Source organism: Pelobates fuscus, chromosome 6 (genome assembly GCF_036172605.1).
Source record: "Pelobates fuscus isolate aPelFus1 chromosome 6, aPelFus1.pri, whole genome shotgun sequence".
Taxonomy (NCBI): domain Eukaryota; kingdom Metazoa; phylum Chordata; class Amphibia; order Anura; family Pelobatidae; genus Pelobates; species Pelobates fuscus.
In genome coordinates this window covers 35,749,076-35,761,605 of record NC_086322.1, presented here as the reverse complement: position 1 = coordinate 35,761,605, position 12,530 = coordinate 35,749,076, and positions in this window count along the sequence as shown.

Here is a 12,530-nt window from a genome sequence, read left to right as displayed (position 1 = left end):
GAGTTACAGGGGGCAGAGGTAGTTGGTCCTACCCCCCAGCAGCAGAGTGATATGCCGGGAAGGCAGTGTGAAGTGCAGGGAGAGGAGAGCAGCGTCCTCCCTCCCCAGCGGAAGGCTGAGTTACAGGGGGCAGAGGTAGTTGGTCCTACCCCCCAGCAGCAGCGTGATTTTTTGGGAATAGAGAGCCCAGTCTCTATTCCCCAGCAGCAGGACACTGAATTGGGAGGAGAGACAGTCGGTCTCCCTCCACAAAGACTGAAAGTAGGCATGGGAGAGGAGATTGTTACCTCCTCTCCCCGGCGGCGGATCATCAATGGGCAGAGTGTTCTAATGGGAGAGGAGCTGGTTACCACCTCTCCCCAGAGGCAGCTTAATGTACCAGGGGGAGACTGTAAGCCCCACACCTGTGCAGATGGGACCGTGGTCTCTGCACTTCCAGCACAGGGGGTAGGGACGGTCGGTCCTGCCCCCCCACAACAGGGCTGTTTAGCCAAAGGGGAGACAGTCTGTCTCCAGCAGCAGAGCTGTGTAACTAAAGGGGAGACAGTCGGTCTCCAGCAGCAGAGCTGCGCAGCAAAAGGGGAGACAGTCGGTCTCCAGCAACCAGGCTCCAACCAGACTAATCCTGTAGTAGTGCTGGCACCAGGGCAGAGTACCGCTGGTCTCTGCCCACTCAGCAACCCACCAAAACAGCCTACCAGTCCCCCACACAGCCGGGGTGAGGCACCTGGACCTGGACAAGTTTTTCCATTACTCAGGTGTAGTAACCATTTATTGTGGGTGGGCTGTACTGCTGTTTCTGTTTTGTGGGTGGGCTGCTGGACTAACAAGGGCACTGACCGGCAAGAGGTCAGGTACCCTGTTAGTCTGTTTGGAAAAGGGGAGAAATGTGGCAAAACCAACCTCGCCACTGGGCCCTGGAGAAGCCTGTTTGCTAGCCTCCTACCTACTGACTATGGCCCCTGGGTTATTTGGGGCATATTGTACTGTATATTGCTGCTACTGGCCCTTTTAACAGCATCTATGGACATATTGGGACTTTTGGGTCTACTGTCCCTTTAAGACTGTGAAGCATATTCGAGTGTACTGCCTGTAATATTATATATGTATTAATAGATGTGTTAAGTTTATCCTGGGTGATTTGTATGCAGCATTCACCTGATTGTTCGGTAGAATCACTCCATTCAGTATATTGAGTGAAACTACCGAACAACCAGACCACCCAGGAATGAGTGTGCCTCCAATTACCGTTTGCAACAATGTTGCAAACAGGTAATTGGCAATCAGTGCAGTGTGGTCTGTGTCCTCTGGGTGGCCGCCATTCGGGAGCCGAACACATGGCGGCGGCCATCTTAAACTACCGAACAGCGGTGTTTTGCAGTCGAGCGTCTGGAACTAAAATCGGACACTCGACTAGGCAAACACCGCTGAGACCTCCAGACTTCCAGGATTTCGTATAGAAACTACCGAATGGCCCGCCGTTCGGTAGAAAGAACCCCTCAAACAAGGGAATTCATTTAAACCCTCTCCAGGCTCTATAACACAGGCAATTCGCCTGTTTTCATTCCCTTGTTTGTGACCGACCGCAGGGCCAAAATGCATGGAACTGTTTTCGGATACTTTACCCATGCGGTCGGTCAAAACTTTGCCTGCTCATAACTCCCGAACCCCTGGTCCGATCTGGGTGATTTTTGAGTATGTTGCTCACCCAGATCAGGGCTATCAGGGGATACCTGTTTTAGGGGTGTATCGTATGTATTTGGGGTACATCCCGGAATTGGGGAAAAATGTGTACTATATAATTGGATTAAGTGTTAATCTAAGGGGAGGAAAGGTGTGGGAGGTACATCCATGTGATTGGTCAATTTCATCCTCCCCCTGGGAGTGTCCTGTATGTACCTGTTTGTGAATAAAAGCCGGGCTGGATGAGCCAGTCCAGAGTTCTGTTTTACCCTCAAAGTGATGTGTCGTCTCATTATTGGGGGAAGGATTTATTGCATGCTGTTCCAGTTGACTGCTAGGAGTACAAGCCTATTCGTATGGTTCCTATTCAATGGTCTACAGCATTCATACGCTTGGGAGAATTTAAAGGTTTCTCGGATTCGGTGATTATGGTGTCTGCCAGAGTGCTTGGAGTCCTCAGGAAGCACTAGGAGCATCCTTTAACGGAGGTACCCGGTCGGGGTGCCAGGCGATCCGTTACAATGGGCGCGTCGGAGTCAACGATTTTGGATCCCTTAGGTTGTATGGTAAAGAATTTTAAAAAGGGATTTAAAACATGTGATTTTGGGGTTAAAATGTCTCCTGTACGTTTGGTCACTTTGTGTACTAGGGAGTGGCCTACTTTGGTTGCGGCATGGCCGCCACGTGGCAGTTTGGATCCAACTCTGGTACAGCGTGTACACGTGGCTGTATCAGGTAGGCCTGAACTTTACGGACAGTTTCCATATATTGATTGTTGGAGACAGGCCGTAAACGACTCGCCAAGATGGATTCAGATATGCCACGAGGAGCAATGTCGCCTCATGGTGGCCAGGACTTGTTTGTCCACTAGGACTATGGTTAGGCCCATTTTGGACACGCCCCCTGAGTCCGAGATCCCTTTGCCGCCCCCTTACTTCCCTTTAGGAGGAAATGGTACGAGTACAGGAAGTTCTACACCCCTTCCCCCATTGCCCCCATCCACTTCTGCTTCCTCCTCCAGTGCAGAATCCACCCCCCCTCGTATTAAACCTCCCCTTCCGGAACCAGAACCAACCCCCCGTTAGATCTGAATATCCTGATTTGGCGCCACTTCAAACTTCCGGTCAAGCTTCTTCTAGCCCGGCTCGGAGTGTTCTATTCACCGACTTTTCCCAAAATCAAGCTCCCACATCCTCATGCTTTATTACCCCATGACTGGAACCCATAACTGACGCCCCTCCACGTAGCCCTATACTAACCCGACAACTGACCGGTACCCAACAACTCAAACATTACCAGATGCCCCTTCGTCTGAATCCTGGGTCAGCCTATCTCGATGCCGCAGGTCAAATGGCATATGCTGACCCAGTCTTCGTATATGTCCCGTTCACGACTACCGATCTCTTGAATTGGAAGACCCACAACTCCTCGTACACTGAGAAACCACAAGCTATGACCGATCTGTTCACCTCGATAGTTCAGATACATAATCCGACATGGGCTGATTGCCAGCAGTTATTAATGACATTGTTCAATAATGAGGAAAGGACAAGGATTAACCAAGCGGCCATTAAAGCGCTAGAGGATGAAGCCCGTGCTTTAAACCAAGCCAATCCAGCAGCATGGGCCGCAACACATTACCCTAACACCGATCCCGACTGGAATGTTAATGGCGCAGATATGGTTCAACTAAAAGCCTATAGAGACGCTATAATTGCTGGCATGAAAGCCGGAGGGAAGAAAGCTATTAATATGTCGAAGACAGTTGAGGTGATTCAGAAAAGTGATGAAGCGCCCAGTGTCTTTTATGACCGATTATTGGAGGCATACCGCTTGTATACCCCCTTTAATCCGGAAGACGCTGATAATTCCCGAATGGTAAACTCTGCCTTTGTCAGCCAAGCTTACGGAGATATTAAGCGCAAGCTACAAAAGTTAGAAGGGTTCGCAGGTATGTCTATCACCCAACTAATGGAGGTAGCAAATAAGGTGTACATGAACAGGGAAACAGAAAGTAAGAAAGAGGAAGAGCGCAAGATGCGTAGAAAGGCAGATATGCTAGCGGTAGCAATCGCAGGCGTAGATAGACGGGGAACAGATAGAGGCGATGGTAGATGGAATAGGGAGCCTTTGAGTAGGTATCAGTGCGCGTATTGCAAGGAAGAAGGGCATTGGAGAAACGAGTGTCCACAAAGAGAGCAGTACGAGAGAGACCTACCCAGGGCAGGTTACGGAAACTTTAGAGGCAGAGCGAGAGGTAGAGGAGGCCCCGGAGGGAGCAATGGTAATAGAGGAAGTAATGGGAACAGAGGAAGTGTAAGGGAAGACAGGTACTATCCAGCAGCGCAAAGGTCCCGCGATAGAGAAGGTAGGGACTTTGTAGGATTGGCTGACACGGTCATGGAGGACTATTGATACCGACCGGGCTCCATCCCCCTTGGTCGAGCGGAGCCTATGGTCGATGTATCAATAGGGGGAAAAAGGAGTGCGTTCATGATCGACACTGGTGCTGAACATTCGGTGGTGACTAACCTAGTTGCTCCTCCATCTGGAAGAACTATTACTGTAATAGGAGCAACTGGAAGAAGTGCTGCAAAACCGGTTCTTAAAAGTCGACTCTGTACATTGGGAGGCCACGTAGTAAAACATCAATTCCTTTACATGCCTGAATGTCCAGTCCAATTGCTGGGACGTGATATGCTATCCAAATTACAAGTGCAGATTACGTTCCTACCAAATGGAACAACATCCTTAAAGTTTAATGGACCTTCAGGTATTATGACATTATCCGTACCAAAGGAAGAAGAGTGGCGACTTTATACAGCGTTGACTATCCAAAACCCTAGGAGTGATGAATCCTTATTCAACATACCAGGAGTTTGGGCAGAGAACAACCCACCAGGACTGGCCCGCAATATTCCACCTATTAAAATCGAACTAAAACTTGGGGTTTATCCAGTGAGCCTAAGACAATATCACATCCCGCAGAAGGCTAAGAAGAACATCCAATCTTATCTGGATAAGTTCATACGGTATGGTATCCTAAAATTCTGTACTTCCCCCTGGAACACCCCATTGCTGCCTGTTCAAAAGCCCGGTACAGATGAGTATCGACCTGTGCAGGACTTGAGAGCAGTCAATGATGCGGTTGTTAGCATACATCCAGTTGTACCCAATCCATATAACCTGCTTGCTTTAATTCCGGGCGGGGCTACTTATTTTACAGTCTTAGACCTCAAAGATGCCTTCTTTTGCCTCCGAATTGCCGCAGAAAGCCAATGTATCTTCGCTTTCCAATGGGAAAACGCTGTGACGGGCTCAAAACGCCAAATGACCTGGACAAGACTGCCCCAAGGGTTTAAAAATTCACCTACCCTATTTGGTTCAGCTCTAAGTCAAGATCTATTAGATTTCGAGTCCATCCCAGGAGAGTGTGTATTGTTACAATATGTAGATGACTTGTTGATAGCAGCAGTTACAAAGGAAATATGTCAGCAAGCAACGCACGATCTACTACACATTCTCTGGAAGGCAGGATACAAGGTGTCTAGAAAGAAGGATCAGTTGTGTTTGCCAACTGTCAAATATCTGGGATTCCATATCTCTGAAGGTCAAAGAATTATGGGGCCAGAGAGAAAAGAAGCTGTGTGCCAAATACCGATACCCAAGAATAGAAGACAAGTGCGAGAATTCTTGGGGGCAGCAGGCTTCTGTAGGATATGGATTCCCAGCTACGCGATACTGGCAAAACCTCTGTATGCAGCTATTAAGGGTACAGAGCACGACCCCTTCTTATGGACTCAAGAACAGCAAACGGCATTTGAAGATGTGAAGAAGGCTTTGATGAGTGCCCCAGCATTAGGTCTACCTGATCACACACGACCATTCTACCTGTATGTACATGAGCAAAGAAGAATGGCTGTGGGAGTATTGACACAGTACTTGGGATCATGGCAAAGACCTGTTGCCTACATGTCTAAGCAACTGGATGCAGTGGCCAGCGGACTTCCACCTTGTCTAAGAGCCGTAGCTGCAGCCGCCCTGCTAGTAGCTGAAGCCGATAAACTCACTCTGGGTCAAGAACTTTATGTACGAGTTCCACATGCAGTACAGACGTTGTTGTATTACAAAGGAAATCATTGGTTTAGTAACAGCCGTATGACCAAGTATCAAGCAATGTTGTGTGAAAACCCAAGAGTGCATTTAGAGACTGTAAATACCTTAAATCCAGCTACCCTTTTGCCACAACCTACTGAAAGTCAACATGATTGTTTGGAAGTGATGGATGAAGTGTTTTCAAGTAGACCAGATCTTCGTGATTTTCCCATCCAGAACCCCGATGTTCAATATTACACCGACGGCAGTAGTTATGTGAAAGAAGGGATCCGCTATGCAGGATATGCAGTAACAACGATAGACAAGGTGATAGAAGCTCGACCACTGGCAAAAGGAACATCAGCACAAAAGGCAGAATTGATAGCACTGACACGAGCGTTACAATTGGCTGAAGGTTTAAGAGTGAACATCTACATGGACTCCAAGTATGCGTTTTTAACCACTCATGCCCACGGAGCTTTGTATAAAGAAAGAGGACTATTGAATTCAGAAGGCAAAGAAATCAAGTACGCAGCTGAAATCCTACAACTACTGGAAGCAGTGTGGGAGCCGAAAGAAGTCGGTATTATACATTGCCGAGCGCATCTGAGAGGAGAGGGTGATGTAACCAAAGGAAATCGGATGGCAGATAGTGCAGCTAAGCGTGCCGCTGAATCGGGAAGACAGGAGTATGTGGAGCATATAGCTGCTCTTATACCAACTCCACTGTCTCAATGGACTCCAGTTTATACAGCTCAAGAAGAGGAGTGGTTAAAAACTGAACCTGGAAAATATTTGGAGAACAGATGGTATCAGTTAGAAGATGGAAGAATAGTCATTCCAGCATCACTAGCGGTAGAAATTGTCCAAAACTATCATAACGGGACACATTCTGGGAGAGACAGTATCGAAGAATCTCTCAGAAAACATTTCTATATACCAAGATTGTCCAACTTGACTCAGGCCATTGTACGAAGATGTGTAACGTGTGCTAAAAATAATGCAAGGCAAGGACCAGTAAAGCCACCAGGAGTCCAGTTTATGGGGGGACTCCCCATGTCCGATTTACAAATTGACTATACAGTAATGCCTAAATCTGGTGGACATCGCTACCTACTGGTAGTTGTGTGCACCTATTCAGGCTGGGTGGAAGCATGTCCTACTCGTACAGAGAAAGCAGGAGAAGTTGTGAGATTCCTGCTACGAGAAATAATACCCCGATATGGACTACCCTGCTCTATAGGATCGGACAATGGTCCAGCTTTTGTTCATCAGTGCCTACAACAACTGACTCATGTGCTTGGTATAAAGTGGAGGCTTCATACGGCATATAGACCCCAGAGTTCTGGTAAGGTAGAGAGAATGAATAGAACTATTAAGAATCAGTTGGCTAAAATGTGTCAGGAAACCCAACTTAAGTGTAACGTTCTCTTACCCATAGCTCTATTGCAAATCCGCAGTACACCTACCAGAAGGATGGGCCTCTCTCCTTTTGAAATCATGTATGGGCGACCACCTCCCGTACTTGGTAACTTAAGGGGGGATTTGAGTCAGTTGGGAGAAGGAATTACCCGGCAGCAGGTTGTAGAGTTGGGTAAGACTATGGAGGAGGTACAGAAATGGGTACAAGATAGATTACCTGTGAATATTTATCCCCCAGTTCATAGTTACCACCCAGGAGACCAAGTGTGGATTAAAGAGTGGAATAATGTACCGTTAGGGCCCAAGTGGAGAGGTCCTTATGTTGTTCTTTTGTCTACCCCTACAGCGATAAAAGTAGCCGAAGTGACTCCATGGATACATCACTCCAGGGTTAAACCAGCAGCAGTCGATTCTTGGCAAGCTACAGCAGATCCAGAGAATCCCTGCAAGATCCGGTTAAAGCGCACGACTCAGTCGGAGTGACGAGGAACCTTGTGGATTACAAATGTTATTGTTTCAGAGATTTGGTAAGTGAGTGAGAAGGCCATAATAAAGCCTGTCCGCTCACCAACGAGTGTATAAGTCAGGAAACGTCTCGAAGGGACCCCTGTGAAGACGAGCAGAACTCCATTCCCTGCAGCCCTTACATCCTGGAAGCTGAGGTGCCTTCGCACGGACGAAGACTGAGGATGACGACGAAAGATGTGTTTCTGATAATGTTTTTATATGTGTATTTTTATATTCAGGAAGGTAGAGGTACCGACACTCCTAGCTGTGAGGTATGCATTAAGACTACAAGAACAGGTAACCATATTTCCCAGACCCTAATTTGGCATTCGCAATACGAGTGTAAAGGAGATGTATCAAGATGTAGATACTTAAATATAGAATATAGTGTGTGCCATTTAGGAGTAGGAGAACCTAAGTGCTTCAGTCCAGAGTATCAACCCCGTACGATTTGGTTGACTCTCAGGAATGGAGATCCTCAAGGGACCCTAATTAATAAAACGGTATTAGAATCCGTATATTCTTCAGGTGTTCTGCTATTTGATGCGTGTAAAGCGATATCAAGTGGTAGAAAGCCGTGGAATGTATGTGGGGATCTTAGATGGGAGAAAACGTATGGGTCTAACGATAAATATATTTGTCCCAGTAGTAAAAATAAGTATGTGAGTCCTAGATGCCCAAATAGAGATTATAACTTTTGCCCATATTGGTCTTGTGTGGGGTGGGCAACTTGGGGACAGACAGTAGACAAGGACATGATTGTGACTAAGTTGCCTACCAGTCCATATTGTAAGTCTATGGAATGCAATCCAGTCCATATACTTATAAATAACCCCGACAAGTTCTTAGATAAATATGGTAATTTATTTGGGTTTCAAATATATGGGACGGGTTTAGATCCTGGGACAGTATTGTTTATAGGGATAGAGACTGATACGGTATCCTCCCAAACTCATCAAGTATACCATTCCTTTTATGAAGAGATGAGCATAGATAATAAGATCCCCCATAATGCTAAAAACCTGTTCATTGATTTAGCCGAAAGTATTGCCGGTAGTCTTAATGTTACTAACTGCTATGTGTGTGGAGGTACTAACATGGGAGACCAATGGCCTTGGGAAGCAAAGGAGGTAATGTCCGGTTCTGAGGCAGTTGACCAATTAATATCTACACAAGCCGATTATCATATGAGTGTTAGAGGTAAATCTGAGTGGAGATTAAAGACCTCCATCATAGGTTATGTTTGCATAGCAAGGAAAGGGATGATGTATAATACTTCTGTAGGAGAATTAACTTGTCTAGGGCAAAAAGCTTATGATGATGATACAAAGAATACAACTTGGTGGTCGGCTTCAAATGTCTCAGAACCATCTAACCCGTTTGCAAAATACGCCAATTTAAAGGATGTGTGGTTTGATCTATCCATCACATCTAACTGGAGAGCCCCAGCAAATTTGTACTGGATCTGTGGTAAGAAAGCCTATTCGGAGTTGCCACAGGACTGGGAAGGGGCATGTGTGTTGGGTATGCTCAAACCATCCTTCTTCTTGTTACCTATCGAAACAGTGAGACTTTAGGTGTTAAAGTGTATGATGTGAATCATAGGAAGAAAAGGGGACCCATAGAGATAGGCACCTGGGAAGATAATGAATGGCCTCCCCAGCGTATTATAGATTACTATGGGCCAGCCACGTGGGCAGAGGATGGTACCTTTGGTTATAGAACCCCAATTTATATGCTCAACCGTATTATAAGATTACAGGCAGTGGTTGAGATCATTACTAACGAGACATCACAAGTGCTCAATCTTCTAGCGAAGCATAATACCAGGATGAGGACAGCAGTATACCAAAATAGATTAGCCTTGGATTACCTTTTGGCAGTAGAGGGAGGTGTATGTGGGAAGTTTAACCTGAGCAATTGCTGTCTTCAAATAGATGACGAAGGGCAAGCAATAGCTGAGCTTACTAGCCATATGGTTAAACTAGCGCATGTGCCTACTCAGGTGTGGAAAGGGTACAATCCAAGTAGTTGGTTTGGTAGCTGGTATGAGTGGTTTGGAGGGCTTAAGGCAGTGGTAGGTGGAGTCCTACTGATTTTAATGTTGTGTCTACTCCTGCCATGTCTTATACCCTTAGTAGTTAGGTCTGTGCAAAGCCTGATAGAAAATATAGCAGAGAGGAAGGCTGCTGCACAGATAATGGCAATTTATAAATATAAGGCTCTAGATCAGGGAGAACCAATGCAGGAAGATGAGTGTTGAAGATTCACATCATAGATAAGTCTGATCTGGTTCATGGTAACTTGCGGTGTATGCAAACTAAGGTTAAGTGATGCCTCAAGTAATTGTGAAATATCAAGAGGCATCAAAGGGGGAATGTGGTGGAATCTCGGTAAAAATAAATTTAGTAGGCCGAGATTACCACGTGGCATGTGTACGTGCATATGCTGACGTATCGATCAGTTGGTTGCACGAGGCAAGATACGATCAGTAGTGTACGGAGCATGTGCAAGAATAAAGGATGTAGTATTCCCCTCCTCCATTGTGCTGGACAGGCCATGCGGTCAAGCAGGAAGTTAATTCTTATTTGTATTGATTGGTCAAGAGAATGTGCGGGTGGAGCTTAATATGGGAGGAGTTATGTGCCTATATAAGGAGCCTGTACTATTGTCCGGGGCTCAGAACTTGCTGTATTTTGGTGACATTAGTCCCTCTGAGTCCCGATCGGTGATCCAATAAAGAATCTCTTCCTTCCTGAAGAAACCTGTGTCCATCTCTCTGTGCTTGGCTTCCGTCAGTTTCTCCGGTATCAGGTGCTGTGTGTGTGTCTGAGGGTGCTGTGTGTGTGTCTGAGGGTGCTGTGTGTGTCTGGGTGCTGTGTGTGTGTCTGAGGGTGCTGTGTGTGTGTCTGAGGGTGCTGTGTGTGTCTGAGGGTGCTGTGTGTGTGTGTGTGAGGGTGCTGTGTGTGTCTGGGGGTGCTGTGTGTGTCTGGGGGTGCTGTGTGTGTCTGGGGGTGCTATGTGTGTGTGTCTGAGGGTGCTGTGTGTGTGTCTGAGGGTGCTGTGTGTGTTTGAGGGTGCTGTGTGAGTTTGAGTGCGCTGTGTATGTTTGGCTGCTGTGTGTGTGTCTGAGGGTGCTGTGTGTGTGTCTGGGGGTGCTGTGTGTGTGTCTGGGGGTGCTGTGTGTGTCTGGGGGTGCGGTGTGTGTGTCTGGGGGTGCTGTGTGTGTCTGGGGGTGCTGTGTGTGTCTGGGTGCTGTGTGTGTCTGAGGGCGCTGTGTGTGTTTGAGGGTGCTGTGTGTGTCTGTGTGCTGTGTGTGTGAGTGTGAATGTATATTTTATTTACATTTAAATATATATTTTTTATTAATAATAAAAAAAAAGTTATATCCCCCCCTCCTCCCTTCTTACCTTTTAGCCTGGAAGGAGGGGGGGAGCTGTTCTGCCTGTGGGAGAGGGGGATCTGTTCTGCCTGGGGCTGGGGAGTGGGGGGGTGCCGTGCAGCTTCCTTCCCTGGTGGTCCAGTGGTGAGAGTGAACTTTAGCCTGAAGGCTATAGTTCACTCTCGCGAGATCTGAGCGTTGCCGCGGTAATCGCGGCAACGTTCAGACCTCGTGAGAGGACCCGGCGGAGCTGCTGGCTAGAGCTCCGCCGGTCCTCTCGCCTGCCTCCCTCCCTCATTCCCTCTCCTGCCAGCGGCCGCCTGTCAGTGTCTCTGGGCCAGTGAGGGAGATCTTTGATCTTCCCACCGGCCCATGGAAGCACACAGCAGGGCCGGCGCTCGGGTAGCGCTGGCCCTGCAGAGACTGGCAGGGGAGATCCTGTGATCTCCCCTGCCGGCCTCGGCCCCATGGCCATCGCAGCCCACTGGGCATTTGCCCGGTATGCCCGATGGCCAGTCCGGGCCTGGGTCCACCTATTGCAAGGATGGCCAAAAGGTAGATCCCCATCTGCTGTACAAGCTCTGCCAGCTGGGGATCTACCATTTGTCCGTACTTTCATGGTTGTATTAACCACTGAGCACTGTTTGGAATTTAAACGTGTTTCTGTGGAGTATGTGTGTGAATGTATGGGTGTATAAATGTTTTTATATACTGTTGACATGTGAAAACAGTGGTTTACTTGTGTGTAGTGTTGACCTTTAACCCCTTCAGGACCGGACTGTTTTGGCCATGTTGTACGTTAAGGACCAGGGCTGTTTTAACATTTTTGCGGTGTTTGTGTTTAGCTGTAACTTTCCTCTCTGTCATTTACTGTACCCACACATGTTATATATTGTTTTGTTTTTTTCAGGAAAAGAAGGGCTTTATTTACATACCATTATTTGTATCATGTCGTATAATTTACTTTAAAAAATAAATAAAAACATAAGGCCTACATCAGAGGGGTGTTTATCAAGCACGCAAGCCGGGCTAAAGCCCAAAGGATAAAAACATATTTAGAACTTACTAAACGGCTTATGGAAGCCTCTTTACGGAATAAAGCCTCACCCTCTGCACAACACCTACAAGAAGTAAAAGACATTAACTCTAAACCTATGGAGATTGAACTAGCAAAAACTATTTTTTTGTTACGTAGGCTTAAACAGCGATATTTTGAACAGGGCAACAAGGCAGGAGCACTTTTGGCCTCTCAACTAAGGAAAAGAGTGTCAGCCACCAAGATAGCGCACATACACTCAGCACAAGGACAAAAAAATTATGAAGCCCGACAACATGCAAAAATTTGCTAATTACTATGGCTCACTGTACAACCTAGATAAGGATGGCCATACAATTACTCCCACCAAACAACATATTATCCCCTTCTTAGACAAAGTTAAGC